The sequence below is a fragment of the Labrus bergylta genome, chromosome 7, assembly GCF_963930695.1.
Source record: "Labrus bergylta chromosome 7, fLabBer1.1, whole genome shotgun sequence".
Lineage (NCBI taxonomy): Eukaryota > Metazoa > Chordata > Actinopteri > Labriformes > Labridae > Labrus > Labrus bergylta.
Genome location: NC_089201.1, coordinates 4,116,350 through 4,135,755, shown reverse-complemented (window position 1 = coordinate 4,135,755; position 19,406 = coordinate 4,116,350). Strand labels below are relative to the sequence as shown.

Sequence of the window (19,406 nt, the reverse complement as noted above, 5' to 3'; positions counted from 1 at the left end):
CAGTCATTAAAACACAGACATGCTCCTGCACTAACTCCAGTCAATAACCCAGTTATCTGCAACATTAAGTGCTGGTGACAAGTTCAAGCCAAGAATAAAAAAAATATTAAAAAATCCAGGAGGGGAGGTAGCAAGGAACAAGGGAGGAGGAGAAAAACCTGAAAACAGTGTGATATCACATGCTTCTCCATTTATCCTTACTGGTAGAGATATAAAAATGGTGTTCAGGTGTGTAAGGGACAAGATGATTGAGAGAGAGCGATGAGAGCTAAATCATAAGAGAAATGAGATATGTGATTGATGTGGGGTGGGGGGATGGGGAGGAGGTGGGAGAGCTGAAAAGACAAGTGCGTTGTGAACGAGAGAGATACTAGATCAAGAAACAGATGGGCAAATTGACGGTTCAGTGGTCTGAATCACTGTGTGATACTAGAACAGAGGTGCTCCTAACCAAAAGTTAAACCCCTCATATCTATTACTTTTTTCAAACCTATATGTATCATTTAAATTCAGAAAATAGTGAATTAATTGGCGCATATTGTACAGCAATGATGCACAAAGCTACCTGAGAAGTTTCTTTTTAAGAAAGTAGTTTCATTGGCCACTGCTCAAAAGCGCTTCAAAGCAGATACGATTATAGCAAACAAAAGTAGAATGTGATTCATGGCATACTCATAATGTTCACCTGTCATATTTCTGTAGCTATATTATGAGCTGTGAGTCTCTCTGTTGTTCAGTTGACGTGTTAAGAGTAAGGCTGTGTACCAACATGGTTCACTGATGGTTGCAGCCTGCTGTCCCTGTAGGCTGCTCACCTTGTTTGTAGCTTTCCTCCCTGTGTCGGCTGCCTCATCAGAATGCATGAAACATGACAGCACCAGCATTGTTATCTGGCCCCCTTCACTCTCATGATGTACTGTATGTGGCATGGACTATATTTGTGGAGCAGACCTTCGGGGGGAGTAAAGCTAGAGCGGCGCTGCCTCCAAAACACACAGACAGAATATCCACATGCGCACATTTTGAAATGCACACATACCTTCATGAACATGCATACATACATTCATGAACACTGACACCGATGACAAAAGCACCTGCTTATGTATTCTTCAGTGAGTGCTGCGTCTCTTGAGATTATATATTTTTAACAAGTCCTACCCGGCGCCGAATTGTTTCACGCTTTGCAGGAAGTGCCTGCAGGGCGTGGAGGTGGCTTACCAGAAAGGTGGAATGAGCTACTCGATGAGTTATTGATGAAGCAGCGTCTGCATGAATCTCACATTCAGTAGATCAGCATAACTATGTGGCAACGAGTGTTGGAACCATCCAATGCACATGCAGTTTTTACAATAGTTGGAATAATGGCGTCGCTCTCAGATGTGGCTGTCAGATGTGATAATGGTAACATGTTTGGCGATGGTTAAGGGATCCACATCGGAGGTCACTGTGGAGCTGTTGTTGATATTTCTCAAAGTTTTATTTGTACTTTCTATTTCCTGCCCTTGAGTTTTGTTTCCTTCAGTTGATATGTAAGATCACACGTACCCTCAGCTCAACATGATTGAGATCAGTCGTCCTTCAGGGGAGGTTCCTCATAATATACAAGACTGTTTATTCATTGACAAGCAGCTGTAATCAAGAACACATCAAATATAAAACATGACTGAAACATTTCAAGAATGCCTGACCTTGGAAGAGATGCTGCATTAAAAAAAAACACCCATTGTTATTGTTATAAAGTATCTTTTCAGTTAATTTAATGGTTGATCTGCTCGAGCAGGATCTTGACAGCTTTGATCTACTTCTATCTGAGCTGCACAGGAGTGCCCTCGTATTTTTGGCTGTTCAGCTTTAAATTACAACGGCTTTTAGCTGCAGCTTTCTTCATGAGCTAATCATAAAGCACATTTTTTATGATTACATTAGCAGATTCTCCGACTACACAATTACACAGTGGAATGGTTTTGAATTAATGAAATGATGAATGAGAGGAAAGGACAAGATAAGCAGAGGTCAAATAAACAGATTATGATTTTGTAGACTTTTGAAGCTTGGCACTTGTTGCCAACTGTGCAACTTCAACAAGACACTCAATGTCTGACTACATTACTTTGTCAGGCTGCCAAGTTCTCTGTTTATCCATCAAATACTTCCACCTGCAGTTAAGAACAAACTATCGGGCCTATTATGGATGACTTCTCTATTTTAAGGTAAATCTGGAAAACCTTTTCAGTTTATGGACATTACATGACTTCTGTGACTTCTGTTCCCTATCTTGATACTGGTTTGCAGCTTCAGACCAGGCAGATGCCAGGAGAAGTCAGTCATTGTCCCTGCTTCCTCTGTCTCCTATGAGAGATATTAAGTGTTGGTGCGCCTGCAACCCTGCTTCCATTGATCTGATCAATAACTCACATGTTCCGATGTAGTTTTAAGCGCTCTGCCTGCAGCTCCATAGAGGGGAAGTTTTTTTTTTTTTTTTTTTTTTTTTTTTAAGTTCAGTTGAGCAGCTGCTTGTCTGTGAACCTGAGCAAGCGTTGCTGTATGATTAACTGCTGTGTGCTCCTCTGTGTGTGTTCTCCTGTGTCTGTGTGTATATGAGCTTAACTGTGTGCAAGTTTTGCAGCAGTCGGGTTGAATGCTCCAACACGTTGATCCAGGCAGGCAGAAAACTTTCAACAGCACACTGAGCTCTTAGATTCTTGGATTTTCTTTTGCTCGTTTGTACGCTGTTCTGCTGTTATTGACTTCAACGTTCTGGTGGAGACTGTGATTGAAAGACTTGAGTTCTACTGTAGAGGGTGAGCAAGCGTGTGCAAAGGTGTTTTTTATTTTATTTTTTTGCACGTGATGACAACAGATCGTTATTTGGTAGATCTCCTGCCATCATCCTCTGAGGCAGACTGCAGGAAAGGAGCAGATGGAGGCGGAGGGAACGATCACCCAATAGTGTCTAAGACTGACAGTATGCCTTTTCATAACTAAGACAGAAGGATGATCTGTGTAGGTTTTTTTCTTTTCCATCTGTAGTTTGTGGAAAAATGGCACCTTCTATTACTTGACCATGTATGAAAAAAAAAAAGTAGAGCTAAAGTGTCTTTGATTTGAAGATGAGAATCTCGACCTCCCTCTGCTCCCTGCATGTCTGTCAGAAAAGGATAAATATCCGTATGGGATTATTCCATTATCAGCTTTTAAGTCTGAAGGCAAAAAGCTTTTGGTCTCCTTTCTCCTCACAGTCTTGATATGACTCATCGTCTGTTCAGATGGGCAGCCAATTGTCTTGGCTCTTTCTCAGTCTGTGAACACCATTCAGTCAGCACCTGTTATCTCCCTCAAGCTCAGTATAGCCACTCTGTTACGCATATTCACTTAAACTGGGATAGGATAATTACCTGCCATTTCCCAACCAATTTCTATTAGATATTGTAAACCTTGTTTTGAAATGCCGATAGCAATTTTGTTAACCAAGCCGTGCATTATTACATTAATTGGCTCAGATTAAGTGGTCAATTAATGGATGCCACCCTAATGAAGCACATCACCGCAAGAGGGTGGAGCTGAAATGTTGCAGCTCACAGATGCAAATGGAGACATCACAACATTAGAATAAATGAGTTTGTTTGCAAGACTGAGAAAGAAAACAGAAGGGCAGCCAAGCATTAAATTCAATTGAGTAGAGCCTGTCAATAACGGGGCAGGGGGCCATTTATTCCAGGACCTTCTTATCGGATCTTTGTCACCACATTGAATGAGAAACTGAGACAAAAGAGGAGGAATACTTTTCAAACCAAGGAAAGAAACATTTTAAAATGCTTTTGAACAGAAGCTGGCAAGCGGATGAACATGAAAGTGGTTTTGACGTAGAATATGAAAACCATAAAAACATTTTTGAATGTTTATGAATGTTGCCAAAATGGCTTTTGAGTGATGAGTTATACTTTTAAAGATCTCAATCTATATTTTAGTTTTAAAAAAAGGAAACACACCTCTCTGCTACAGTGGCAGCTGTTCAGGTGCCTATGTGTACAAAACAAAGTCTAGTTTATGCATTTACTCATATTCTTTCTCATAACATTCTTTAACGATTTTTTTATTGGTTTAACTAAGAGCATGCTATCACAGTTATGTAGTATGGTTGTCCTGCACATCAGTATAATGACAATTAAGCTTTATATTACTATCATGTGTCGAAACATCCAACAGCATCAGGAGGATTTGTAGAATCCAAAGTTATTCATTCTTAAAGGTGCAATATGTAACTCTGACACTACTGTTTAAAACAGGTACTGCAGTCCAAATTTAAAACATTGTAGAGAGCTGTCGTCCTTCTGCCCCCTCCTCTCTAGAGTCCATGCTCACGCAGGTTGCCATGTAGTGGACACTGAAGCTTCAGTGTTTATCCAGCTCTGCATCAGTCTGTAAACCTTACTGTGTTCTAACCTCTCTCCATTTTTCAAAAGCATCTCCAATATTGATCCTAGTTTGAGTACGTTTCTGCTCGTGGAGCTTATTAGAAACATGCAGAGGCTTTTTAGGTCGGGTACAATCGCTTCTATCTGAACCACTTCTCTTGACCGCTTCCATCACTGCAACACCTGTTGGTTTGACCTGATAACTGCTCTCATATCTGGCAAACCGAGGGCCGTCCAAAACGGCCGTGTGGGGATGTCTTAAAACCTCCTACCTTCTCTGGTCCAAACAAATCCAGAGCATTCAGGAGCAGAATCTAAAGTTAGAAGGAGGACATACTGGCTGCTGCATTGTTGTCAGAGAAGCCAGCACTTCAACATAGCATGTTTCCTTAATGTCTGATCATATAGTAAGGTCACTTTGTGATTTAGATCCATAAATATGTCCACAAGACACTTGATCCCACATTGCTCCCGCTGCTTCGGTGGCGGTGTATGACTGGATTAGTGTTGTACTTACTCTCTGATGTACGTTGCTTTGGATAAAAGCACCTGTTATGGGAATTGTAATATTGTAACAGATTGGACCTTTAAAAATGAGTTATACTATATCCACCTTTTTTGATGATGTACATAATTTGTTTTCCAATCTATTCCTTATGAGCTCTTTGTAGCAGTTTGTGGAACTTGTCGTGCACACTGCTTACATTTTATAACTTCTATGTAATGTATGACTCAATGTCTGAACTCCCTCCATACACACAGACACAGAGTGCATATCATCATAAGCCTTCATTTCCATAGTGATGTGACAGCATTCGGGTGGTTTACTACACCAGCTATAATCCGTCTTAATCTTCTGCTGCTTAGCTCATTTATTCCCAGTAGTCTGAATGACTGCAGGGCAGGGCTGGGAAAGACACAGCTCAGGCTGCTATCGAGGAGCCGCATGTAGCTCTGCCCTGTAGTATGACACTCCGTGTCAGGATTATACTCCACCCTTGTCTATTGAATTTTGAATAACATGATCAGTAATTTCAATAAAAAAAATTAGCTTTTGAAAAGCTACATCCTGCTCAAGCCATAATCAAGCTTTTGATTCTTGCAAGTAGGTGTGTATGAAGTCCTGATCTCCTGTATGTGTGTGTCTGCTGATTTGTAAGCCCGCGTATTATCACAGCACAGTGAGACATCACAGTGAGGGTGGCAGCTGCAGAAAGTCACCCAATGGCTACACCGAATACAACTCAGCAGCGGTTTTTATTTGTCCTTCACACTTCATGCAACTCGCGCTCCAGCTGTCAAACCCTTCACTGTAACCTGACGCGTCTTTTCATGCTTCAACTGTTATTTTACTTACATGAGTGGTTGTGCCTCTCAAAGCCTATTGAGAGACACTTTTAACTACTTAAACCAAATAATGGTGGTGGGGGGAATATACACAGCGACCTTGCTGGTCGCTGTGTATATCCCCCCCCCCCACCACCACCAACAACGCTGATAGAATCGACGCACTTTGGGAACTTTACAACGCCATCAGTGAGCAACAGACAGCCCACCCAGACGGATTTGTCATCATCGCTGGGGATTTTAACCATGCAAATCTCAAACCCTCTGCTGCACTACAAGACTGCGTTGACACCACAGACTGGGAGATGTTTAAGCAGGCAGCCACCTACAACAACCACACAGACATTGAGGAGTATTCTGACATTGTTACCTCCTACATTAGCAAATGCATTGCTGATGTCACCACCACCAGAACCATCACCACCCAGGCTAACCAGAAGCCATGGCTGACAGGAGAGGTACACGGGCTACTGAGGGCCAGGAACACCGCCTTCAGAGCTGGGGACGCAGCCTGCCTGAGAACAGCGAGGGCCAACCTGTCATGTGGCATCAGGGAAGCCAAACGCAGCTACACACTAAAAATAACCGGACACTTCAATGACAGCAGAGACACGCAGAGCCTGTGGTGTGGTATCCAGACCATCACAGACTACAAACCCAAGCCACAGACCTGTGACAGCAACACCTCTCTGCTGAGCGACCTCAACAGCTTCTTTGCCAGGTTTGAAGCACACAACAGCACGCCCCCACAGAAAACAACCCCCCCCTCCCCACGACCAGACCCTGTGCCTGACTGCAGCCAGCGTGAAGAGAACCTTCTCCAAGATCAACACCCGCAAGGCTGCAGGTCCAGACAACATTCCTGGCCGTGTGCTGAAGGACTGTGCAGAGGAGCTTAAAGATGTCTTCACAGACATTTTCAACGCTTCTCTGAGTCAGGCTGTTGTTCCGTCGTGCTTCAAAGCCACCACCATCATACCCGTTCCAAAGAAGCCCTCACCATCCACTTTCAATGACTATCGACCCGTTGCACTGACCCCCATCACCATGAAGTGCTTTGAAAGGTTAGTCATGGCCCACATCAAATCCACCCTCCCCGCCACCCTGGACCCCTACCAGTTTGCATACCGAGGTAACAGATCCACCGAGGATGCCATCTGTTCTGCTCTTCACCCAGGCCTCACCCACCTGGACACCAAAAACTCATACGTCAGAATGCTGTTCATAGACTTCAGTTCAGCATTCAACACCATCATCCCTCAGCAGCTGATCGGCAAACTGGACCAGCTGGGGCTCAGCACTTCCCTGTGCAACTGGCTGCTGGACTTCCTCAGCGAGAGGCCTCAGACAGTGCGGGTTGACGGCAGCACATCAAAAACCACCATCATGAGAACGGGGGCCCCCCAAGGTTGTGTGCTCAGCCCCCTGCTCTTCACGCTGCTGACCCACGACTGCGCTCCATCCTTCAGCAGCAACCACATGGTGAAGTTCGTGGACGACACAACAGTGGTTGGTCTCATCTCCAACAACGATAAGACGCACTACAGGATGGAGGTCAGCCAACTGGCCACGTGGTGCAAAGACAACAACCTCTTCCTGAACGTCGACAAGACCAAGGAGGTTGTTGTCGACTTTCGGAGTCCCCACTCCTAAACCCCCACTGACCATCGACGGTGCTGCTGTGGAGAGAGTGAGCAGCACCAAGTTCCTGGGGGTTCACATCAGTGAGGATCTCTCCTGGACAACCAACACCACGTCACTGGCTAAGAAGTCCCAGCAGTGCCTCTACTTCCTCCGCAAGCTGAAGAGAGCACGAGCCCCCCCATCCATCATGTGCTCCTTCTACAGAGGCACCATCCAGAGAGCATCCTGACCAGCTGCATCACTGTGTGGCTTGGGAGCTGCACTGCTGCCAACCGCAAGACCCTGCAATGCACAGTGAAGGCTGCTGAACGGATTATCGGTGTCCCACTCCCCTCTCTTCTGGACCTCTATGGTACCCGCCTCACCCGCAAAGCAACCAGCATTGTGCGTGACCCCACCCCCCCCTCACACAGCCTCTTCAGCCTCTTGCCATACCGCAGCCTGCGGGCCGGCTCCACCAGACTGGGAAACAGCTTCTTCCACCAAGCTGTCAGGAAGCTTAACTCTCTCCCCTCTCTTCCTTCCCTCCCCTCTGCCCCCACGAACACTGGACGTTGAAACCCCCTCCCGTTTGCCACCAAGAACTCTGGACTAATAACTCTGAAGCTAACTATTCAAAAGTACACTCAGTTTACTGCACATTGCACAAGTTTACAGAACTCTGGACTAACAACTCTGAAGCCAACTATTCAAAAGTACACTCAGTTTACTGCACATTTCACATATTGCACAAGTTTACTTTTTCTTTAAATTTTATTTTATTTACCATTTTGTACCTTTTGCACAATTTAGAATGTATTACTGTAAATATTATTTATCTTATTTTTACCTCATTTTATTTTATCTATTTTACCTTACTTTGGTTCGGACAAACGCAATTTAGCTTAGCATTTCTGAATATTTTATCAACCGGAAGTAAATCCAAAATGGAATCAGCTATAGATCTTGAGGGTTACAGCTTGGCAATGAGCCTTAATCTCTTCAGTGGTAAAAGTGTACCATCAATATACTGTCCCCTATATTCCACCCGTCTCTATTAATAACATCGTTTCTACTACTGTATTACTTCCACTGAATCAGATACACATACTTTTAAATAAGAAACAATGTTCACACACACAAACGCGCACACACACACAAATATCCACAAACTACGAGTATTCTCTTCAAAGTTTCTGCAGCCATCAGCTCCTGTTCCCAAAAGGCCTTCAACAGGCTTCATTATATAGCGTTATTAATGGCTAGTTTGCTCATCTACGCAATGCCATTAAACTGTCGTCTTTTTTGTAACACAATGTATTAAGGGCTTAATGTCCCGCCATAAATTACCTGACAAAAACTCTGACACAAATAGCCATGCGACAGGGTTGTGGAGGAGAAGACATTTTCAAGTACAGATGGATCCATCAGCAGTGCAGTAATGCAGGCTGAAAAGTCATTAACATAACATTAATTCCTTTATTAGGGATAGTGGAAACAAATAGCTTTTCAGAGAGATTCTGACTCTGAGCCAATCCACTGTGTTCATGTGAGGCTGAATCAGCTCACGCTCGAGGAAAATTCTTGATGAAGGCTTAGAGCTAATGAAGCTTCTACTGTATTTGTCCTTACTCTTTCTTTGTGGTTTCTGTGCTCCGCTTTTTATCAGAGAGCTTCCTCCGCTCTCTATTGTTTCCTTATGTTTGTTTCAGACTTTCTCTCCCCCTCTTACCCCCCTCTGTCTTTCTTTCTTTCCTCTGTCAGTACTTGATTGTGCTGTGAGGGCTGTGATTGTGTGTATGCGTGTAATTAGCTCTTTGAATGAAGGGCAAGTTAATGAGATCAACTTCAGCTGTCCCTCCACGGGAATAGATTTGACACGTAGCAGGATTGTCGGGCCGAGTGTGTCCGTATATATGTATGTGTGTGTGTGTGTCATATTGTCCCAACTCCCCCCACACACTTGCACCCACAGGCTTAAACTATGACGCACCCATACCATCATCAGACATTAGATTTTACCTTGCTCGTAATTCACTTCCTAAAAATATTTCAAATGCGTAAACACCTACCACATTTCTTCCATTTTGCTTTAAATCTGTGCCCATTCACAGCCACTCTTACACCATTAAGAGCCTCTTGAAATGTCTTTGAGTTTTTAAGAGAACACTCACTAAATGCCTCACAGGAGTTTTCACTGTTGTGGCTACATACAAATGATGCAGATATTTCAGTTTTCCCAGCAGCCTCTCTGCGTTGGTCTGCCAATCTGTAAAAGTTCACGGTCCGTGTTAAGTTTGGAAGGACCATCACATACTCTAATGGTTGCAGAATCCATTTTAATTTGAAAAGCTATTGCATTTTGGATTGATGCCGATTCATAATTCATAATTCATTTACCCATATCTATTTTCAATTCAGTTAGCCTGGTGTGCTTAGAGGCTTCCCAGGTGAGAGACCTTGATCAGAGGGTAAACCCCCACAGGCAGGTTGTTTATAGGGATGGGCCGTGCAAGGTTGCCTTCAGTCGGATAGATAATTTGATGCAATGCATCTTATCTATAGCTTGATATTGGATTTGGACCAAATAGTTTTGCATCGAAAGTGCATTATATCCATTTCATTTCTGAAAGTAAGTGCAGGGCAGAGTTTAATACCAAGGCAACAAAAAATAGAAGTCCTAGCCACCCAATTTTAGTGACAATTACACAAACACAAGGCAACACCAACGTTTGTATAATTGATACCGAAACTTTGCCAACAATATGTTTGCAATTTAGAAAGTCTTAAGGGGTTTGTTTGAAATTGTTGTTGGAATAAGTACTTTTCTAAGTACCTGTCTTATGAAATAGAAGCTCGTGCACTTTTTCGATACTTGCGCTTATTCTTTAGTCACTACCTATAGCTCATGACCATAGGTGAGGGAATTCGGATTGACCAGTAAAAAGAAAGCTTTGCCTTCAGGCTCAGCTTCCTCATCACCACGACGGTCTGTTTGAACGCTTGCATTACTGCCGATGCTGAACCAATCTGACTATAAATCTCCCGGTCCATCTTACCTTTACTCATGAACAAGACCCCAAGTTACTTAAACTCCTTCACTTAGCAAAGACTTACTCCCCACCTGGCTGCGCCTTGAGGTCCTGTCTATGAAAATTACGAACAAAATCTGTGACAAGGGTCAACCCTGGTGGAGGCTAAAATGCTCCAGGAACATGTCTGGCAGGGGACTGGATGACTTGTTGCAACCACATATTCATGCAGTACCCCCTACATGACCCCCAGAGTGAGATGGTCATAGGCCTTCTCCAAGTCCACAAAACACCAGAGAATGGGTGAGCAAACACCCATGATCCCCCAAGAAGCCTTACAAGGGTAAAGAGCTGGTACACTGGCCCATGGCCAGGAGGGAATCCGCATTGTTCCTCTTGTATACCAGGTTCAACTACAACAGTTACAACTAAAAAAATTATAGCAGTTTTTAAACTATGGCAAACATTGGTTACTTCATTTAAATGGTGTTTTATTTTTTATTTACGCATGACATTTTAACTTGCCTGATGTTTTCTTAACCTTCTATAGTTAGTAGTCAACTTATGTTTGTTGACCCAAAGACTCTGTGGGAACGATGTTGTCAACAGCAGGCAAAGAAAGAATCCTCAAACAGACCGCTGCTCAGTGTGCAGACCACGTCCATGTAGACAGTCTGACTGCTGTTGTGATCGTATTGTTTGGGGGGCAGTTCCGTTCCAATGCGTTCTGTAAACTGCCGCGCTGTTGATGCTTGTCTCCCCGTTAAAGAGGTCGGCAATCATCACTGTCACAGCAGCAGAGAGCCCTGCTGTGAGGCTGATGTTGTGGGAATGACTCGGAGGTGTGACATAATAAGAGATCGACATGGGGTGTGACTGGCCTAGTTTTTGCTGTTGCTGTATGCTGTTTGTGTATTCAGCCAACTGCTTGATTGAACAACAGGTCATGATGTCTGTTTTTAGATTTATTCTGAAGGGGAAATCGACTATTTGTGCTGTGTTCAGCGGTTAAAAGATGGGCAACATGGAGTGTGGAGAAGAAAGTGTGTGTTCGCTTCATGGCCAAATGAAGCGTCAGATTGCCTACAATGTTCAGATGGTGTAGTCTGTCCAGACTGATGCCAAAGGGTGCTGCCATTCACCACTTGGCATTGGGATGTACCATGGCACAAGCTGGACACTAATACACCCTCAGTTGATTTTTTTTTTGGACACACTCCCCTGCTCTCCCAGCATTGAGAGTGTTTCAACACCATCTGTCCTTAGTGCCATCTCCTCCCCACTCTGCACCCCTCCATGTCCCCACTCCACAAATCCACTTTATTGATTTTAAGCACCCTCCAATTTCCCTCACACCGTCTCCTGCAGCTCATATTTCTGACAGACTATTCAGTCTAGTTGATATCCTCCTCACCTGACAGAGACCACTACAAACTGCTGTCCACGACCTTCAATAAATGTCAAACATCACACCTGATTGCCTCTCAGTCACCACTGCACATCAACTCATTCTTATCTCTCACCATTAGTTCACTGCTCGCCTATCTTACTAACTTTGCCTCATTTTTACCCACACAAACACATTCATCCGTTCTTCTTCTGCAACTATTCTCCATCTTTGCTGTTTCCCTTTCATTGTGCACTTGGCTTCATGCAGATTACTCCCCCCCTGGCTTCAAACGTGCAGCTCTCTCTGAATACAGACATGCAGAAACTCAGGAGGTGCTATTAAACGAGTGGAGCCATTAGTGGACACTCACCCACCATGATTCACCTGGGATGAGTCTACAGCAGAAAGCTTCAACAAGTTAAAGCACCAGCATAACAAACTTTGAAGTGTGTGTGCGAGATTGTGTCAGTCTGTAACTGAACGTGGGCAGTCTCTGTGCTTGTGGTTTGCCGTGTGCCAAAACGGATTAGCACTGTATGGATTGTGAACACTTTGATGTTCCATACTGAAGTTTGGTTATACCTTTCTCTCCCCACTTTCTTCCCACAGACACGTGGTGCTAACTTTAATGAGCTCTCTTCTGAAGATCTCGCCGTATATTACAACACAAGTGTGGGTGCATTTTACATATTTAGTTTGTGATTTCCACCTGTGCAGCAGGTGGAAACTCTACTCAGTCATCAAGGCACTCAAGTTATTCAATTAGTATTAACTACAACCTTCAAGCCCCTTGCTTTTTCCTGTGGGACGGTGTTTTTTGTCCCCAGTGTTGTGACTGTTACTAAGTAACACTTCACTGTAATGCAAAGACTATTTGCGGGGACTAGTAATGCACCTAGTTGCTTTCCAGATTCAATAACGCCATTATAATAACTGCCATTTAAAAACAGGCGTTACTCATTGCTTTATGTGAAACAGCTGACAACGATGAAAATTGGCATTCATTTGGCGAGCGAGGGCTAACGTCAGCACATAGCATCCTGGGAAAGGGAATGTCATGTGGAATAAAGAAACACAGACCGGTGATCAATCAGCTGTGAGCTTTCCGTCTCAGGAATACCGACATTATTTTCCCCTGCTCCAGTTAAACAAAGAGTATAGCAGTGAGTTGTAGTTGCAGGAAGGAAAACTCCTCTCACAAGAACAAAACAGCGAGCTAGAGAACAACACACTTCTACTAAACTATAGCTGTCAGAGAGCACCGTGCTGCAGACACCGAAGACCCAGGTGCAGCTCACGTTAGCTCAGCAGACCAAGGAGGAGACACTCCGTCCAAACAGACAAGGCTTGGTGTAAAACACAGCCTGCTCCACAATCTGTAAGCCGGTCTGATAGACTGATAGACAGGTAGGTTGTTGGCGTTTCGCTTCATATCAACTGTTGTCTCTGTTGCTTTCAGAGAACTTATTGCTAAAATACCTATAAACTGAAAATGACTACAGGGTTATTTAAAATGTGCTATGTGCAACATCTTGGATTAACTTTGGGCCGTCTTCAGTCACAAATCACTATGTACCATGTAACTTCTGGTTAAAAACATGAATGCAGATCTGTAGTTTTTCTAAAGCGATATTATTGATCATGAAAATAACATGTTTTACCATTTTGAAACATGGGGTATTGAAAAGTAAAGAAGTATCAAAAATGTTCATCACTGGAGCACGATGAAGTCACACAGAGAACTTGTTTTTTCATTCAGGAGAACTGCATTGACTTCTTTATTAATGAGTTCAGTAAGGGCATGTGGGACTCTACTTTCAGTTGTATTTCTCCCAGGTGGAAATTGTAGTGGATGGATCGGCTCTTGTTATTGAATAAAGAGCCACCTTGTTAATGTCTGCTTTATGGCTGAATGTGAACAGGAGAAAAGGACGTACCTGCCCGCTGTCAGCCTTTGTTAAATCAAAACAAATGGCTCCGTGTGGACTAGAACCAAATGATAAGTATCGGTGGTCTGAGTCATAGTTTGTGGACTGTGTCACACCCCCACAGCCGTGCAAACAGAGCGCTGCTGTGTTTTCCAAGAAAGTGCATATGGAGGGAGATTCACTTTGTCTGCCAGCAGCTGTGGCTCTATTAAGGCCTTGGCTGATGGATCTGTGGCCATCTGTTCTGGACCGAGATACAGGAAGCTGAACTGTGCACTGCCAGTATCTGTAATATCTGTCTGGATCTGACTGCATGCTCTACACACTAACAACAAACAGTGTTCAAATAGACATGGGCTCGAGCAGGGACACAATGACATCCGTGTCAAAGCATCAGAAAGTCATGTTGGATATGGTGTTGTTGATTTGGTTGCTGTCTTAAGCATGAGTGTGAGTGCCATCATCTCAGACGTCATAAGGAGTGGGAGTATTTTTTATCTGAGCATTCGCATGCCATGTGTTTTATCTCTACATTGATAGTGAAGCAAAGATAAACTAAATGTGCAAATTAAATCGTATTTATGCAAAAACAGTCTGGTTCAAGGTCAGAAAAATGAACAACCAGCCACCAATCACCATCTGTATGACATGTTTTTAAAATTCAATAATTTCCGGCAGCACTAAGAACTTCTGTTCACTATTTTTGCACAGAATCTTATGATCCATCACTGGGGTCGGGCAGGCTTATCAGATGCTGAATATTTTAGATTTCTCACCATCCCTTTTTGTTCCAAAAATCCTTTGGCAGGAATAAAAGGCTGTGAAACAGCAAGAGAGGAAGCCAGAACAGACAAGGCGGAAAAATACAAAGTCTGTTTTACCCTGAGGTGGAGACAGGTTTGCAAATTGTTCCTATACATTTCCTCAAATTCAACACGAGAACTATTGATGCATAGTTCATGCCAACAGATGAACATCAGTGTTTCCCCTAGGTTTACAGCGTTAGGGGGGTGGGGACAAGCCGACATGCCGACACGACGACTTGCCCCCCCAATATAATGGTAGGGGAAACACTGAACATACACTGTTACAGAGACTGCAGGGCTGGATGGGGGAATGGAGTCCTTTACCCATTGTCCTTTTCTGTCAGTGAATCTCCTGTAGCTTATATTCCAGTGGTTCTCTTCTGGTGGGTCCAGACCCAAAAGTTGGTTGCAGAGACATTTTCAGTGGGTCACGATTGGCTGTCTGAAAAAAATAAATGTGTCAAAAAGTGTGCAAGAGCCTTAAAGGAAGACTGTGCAACTTTTTGATCCGATATATCACCCTTGAGCACCAGCATTAAACCAAAACAAACTGCTGTTTGGCCACACCTCCACTATTCTGAAGCCTCCGCTCTCCTCCAGCAACACACCTCCAACTCCCCTCCACTCAAGTTCACACTAACGAGTTGTTGATTAGAACGCACCATAAATAAGCAACATTAAAACAGCTTTATACTCAAGGCCGTCCCGTCCATGTAAACATGATGTAAACACGGCTCTGACAACAGTACAGCTGGTGGAACAGGAGTTTCTCACTCATTGTAGACAGTAATGACTCAGGGAGACATTTACACAGGATAGACTTTATTTTGGTGGACCTGAGGCTTTACCAGTTGAGAAGAACTACTGGCCTATTCTACCATTGAACTTTTCTCAGAACATCTCTGTTAATGAATGCTTTGACTCAAAGCAACCCAGACTGGAATTAAAACAGACGGCACATGGCGAACACATGTCGAGAACAAAGCACCTTGGTTATGCATTTTTTTTTTTTTATGGTTAAGAAAATCATGCGCTGCCATTGGATGATCCAACACAAAAAGAGGAAAGCAGAAGGATTAAAGAACTTTGACAAAACAGTATCCAATTTGATGTTGGTGTAAAGTCTTGGCCAGTTTACTCCACATCATCTTCTACACTTTGCTTGTATTAATTCAGCTGCAAAATGTCAAAAAAGCTACACGTAATGTGAACTCCCATTGGTAGTATTTTCCAATTAAAAAGCCAATTGCTGTTTGAATGGATGTGAATAGAGGAGGTCTGTTTGTGTGTGCTTCTGCATGTCAAGGTCTATGACAAAGTATCACTTCATAGGCAGAAACTGATTTTTTTTAAATTGAACTAAAGCCTTGACATGCTCAGTGTGTTTTTGGTTTTTTTGTGGATAAAAAGAATATATGACCTCTTTAATCAACAGAAAATTGCCCTAATCTCTTTCTGCTTACATTTTGGCTCCATGTTCTGGTAATTTTGAAAAGCCTCCTATAGTGGTTGCGAAAGGAAGCACATTTTTCTGTTGTTAATGTTCCCTGTGTGATTCGGCGCGTCTCTATGAATGATTAAATGTCTGTGCATGTAATTTTAAGGATTTTGAGTGATTTCTCTATTATATTTACAATCCTTCTCCAAAGAGAGGATGGCAGATCCAATTCACTGCCACAGAGGACAGTTTGTGTTCATGCCAGTTTCTTCTATGAAATATCTTCAGCAGGCAAAGCACCATGCTTAACTCCTGCTTTCCAGAGGAATTCTCCACAAAGCCATCCCTGTTCATCATCATCATGCCATTCCTTCACTAAACACTGTCACCAATTCTGACTGAAAATACTTTTGTATTCTCTTTAGCAGAAATGTTGCTCTTGCAGCCTTGACTCAGAATTTTAATATATTCATCATTATTCATCATGAGGAAGAAAATTAAGGAATTTAGTCCAAAGGGTGGAATTGATCCAAACGAGTGGTGCTCAAAGAACAGGAAAGAGCTGAGAAAATGTGACACATTTCCACCTGTAATTTTGCCCCTGAATGATGGCACCAAATCTCTGCTCACAATGAGGCTGTGAGCTTGAATAAAAACCAGGAAATGACCTTGTTCCCCCCAATTACTGCCTTTCTTGACTTTCTTTCTTTCTTTTATTTTCCTCCTCCACATTGAAATCCAAACCAGTTAAACGAACTGAAAGCAACGTGTCCCACACATCCTCCCCTCGGTATCTGTGCTATTGAATCTGATGAGTGAATGAAGAAACACATGATGGACACAGAGAAATTCATCCCTGCCCCCCTCCAATGTTTTATTAATAAAGAAAATGTATCATATTATTAGCAGCTCTCAACTAGTGGTGGGCAATATAACAATCTTAGATTGTGAAAGATTTTAATGTGCTGACAATCTGCCGAAACAGAAAGATCGTAGAACCGGGCTAATGTGTTTATTCTATCATGCTGCAGTGTATTCTTCGCCAGTTTAGTCTCCCCCTTTTTTGCTCTGCAGCAGTGAAAACGAAAACGAAATTTAAAAGTAAAGTCCGCAAAAACAACTCCATTCCGGTTATATGCAACTGTTGTGATATTTTTTCCAAACCGACACGCTGTGATGAACAGTTAACTTATCCGCATAGTTTGCACAGTTAAGATTGCATCTCGGATAGCGACTCAAGAAACTGTTTAACGAGCCAGAGAGACGTTCACAGTCTGCAGAGAGTCAGACAGAGAGGAGCTCAGACAGTCAGTGATGAGAGATATAACCCCGGTGTTTAAAATGTTGCTGTCGGTGTTTTCTGCTCTCTCTCGATTTTTAAAAGTTACTATCAAGCTTCCCCAACCAAAGCTCACCTGTTGTGATAACTGAATTTATAGGGATTACACTAAACGACGTTACACGATGTGTGCAGCAGGCAGGTGAGAGAGAGTAACCATGGTGACTGTCTGCCTGTCAATCGACAATGTCTCGCCCCCTCTATGAATTAAACTCTTCTGTCAGTAAAACTTACTTTGATCATGTGTCACAGAATGAACACATTCTCTATTATGTTTGATTATATATAAACTAAACTAAAGTTAGTCCAATGATGTCATAAAAATCAACAAAGGCTGCAGAGCCTGTATGAAGCTACAGCTGTAGGAACTCTGCAGGGCTAAATAAAACAGAAACACAAGAACTCGAAGTCTACATGTTTTTAAATGAATGCATCACTGCGTGAAAATGTTCCTGATGAACATAAAAAGAGGACACATAACTAAATCATAATTTCAAAGTGGTGAGAAAAACCTTCAAATTGTGCATAAATATTGATTAAACTGAGGGGAAGACATTTCTGTTGCTAAAGATGTTCTGGTTGAGAGACCTCCAGACCTCCTACAAAGATGTTTTTCAAATAGATTAAACTTGTCTGCACAGTTTTTGTGCATTTAAAAACATTATACAGGGAAATAAGTTTGGTTGAACTGGTCAGTAACTTACAAATTTGTCTAAAGATCAGTATGAAAAAAATCGTGATTGTGATTTTGCAAAAAAAATTGTGATATGATATTGTTCCCCTATCGCCCACCTCTACTCTAAACCCCTTGTAAAAACTCCTTATCAGGGCCATTGCAACTTCTAACACCTCTTAAGGAGATCTGTGAGCGGTCGTCGCCCTAGTTTTTGTGCTCTGTCCGGCTCCGTCACTACCAGTGGGCGCGCACTGTAGCTGTTCCCACTCAACATTCTTGAAGCCAAAATACGCCGCTTAGGGGCGCTTCCATCTTGCGATTTTGACGTCATTTGGAGCCAGAGTCTGCAAAGTAGGGTCCGGGGGCAGGAGCCCTGGTAACACGCCCCGCCCACTTAGCGTACTGCCCTGATGACTTACACAGCCCAGCTACGCCGAAAGCGCTCTGCCGGTCTACGATGAAGAAATGTGTAAGTACAACAAACCACTGTATTCAAAGTCTAATATTTAAACGCACTGTTTATAAAAATCCCGCTATTTTGATCATTATTGAAAATACGTGGGCTGCTGGGTCCTCTGTTTTTAACGAAATCGTTCTATATTTAAGATATATTTAAGCTAGGTTAGCACCACAGACCGTAGACTACAGGTGGTAAGCTATGATGTAAACTGATAGTCTGCAATGTGATTCATGTCTGCTTTTCTAATATATTTAAGTGAACAGTAAATCAATTGTATTTTGTATTTTCATTTAGGCAAAGAAGAGATAAAAGCAGCTGGTCTGACATCTTCCACAGAGGTGAAGTGTAAGTTAAAATCATCTGTTAAAAGTTTTATATCCTGTCATTGTTTTTAAGTTTCACAAGAGGATTTTCAAAACAAGCTATTGTTAACAATACAGTCTTCTAAAAATAAAAATCACACTGAGTCATACACCAGCTAAATGTTAAATAGAAAGGTGATGTTTTCTTTTCCATTTTACAATCAACAGAACCTAAAAATGACTAATTTCAACCTTCATCTGCACACCTGTTACAGAGGTCAGGCTGGGGTCACATAGTTTGAAGGAACCTCCTCCTTTTTTCACCTGTGCCAGATGCCCTGCTCATCCACTGTGGTAGAAATGACCTTACACCAGCAGCTCTCCCAGATGAAGAGTCCTCTCTGCCATCACCCAGAGGAGCTGATCGACGTCTGAAGAAGGTGGACAGAGTCTGGAGCTTTGTGACAGTGAACAGTGAGAAGGCTACCATAGTCATCGTCAGATAAAACACAGAGATCCAGGTCAATATTTAATTTATTTTTCTTAACATGATGTTGCCCTGTGTTTGAAAGGCCAGATGCTGGAGGGTTGTGTTGGATTTGCTTTTCCTTCATATTTTAACACTCAAACAATCATCCAGGATCTCTATA

At 42.8% G+C, this 19,406-nt stretch overlaps 1 protein-coding gene and 1 long non-coding RNA gene across 2 annotated transcripts in view; both read left to right on the top strand.

The window, feature by feature from the left end:
- cdh13 (cadherin 13, H-cadherin (heart)) overlaps positions 1-19,406 on the top strand; it is a 374,372-nt gene that overhangs the window by 48,108 nt on the left and 306,858 nt on the right. The gene's annotated exons all lie outside the window — the stretch shown is intronic.
- On the top strand, positions 18,380-19,257 carry LOC136179735 (uncharacterized). Its single transcript, XR_010666716.1, has 3 exons — positions 18,380-18,463; positions 18,749-18,799; positions 19,032-19,257. It is a non-coding gene; the product is annotated as an uncharacterized lncRNA (long non-coding RNA).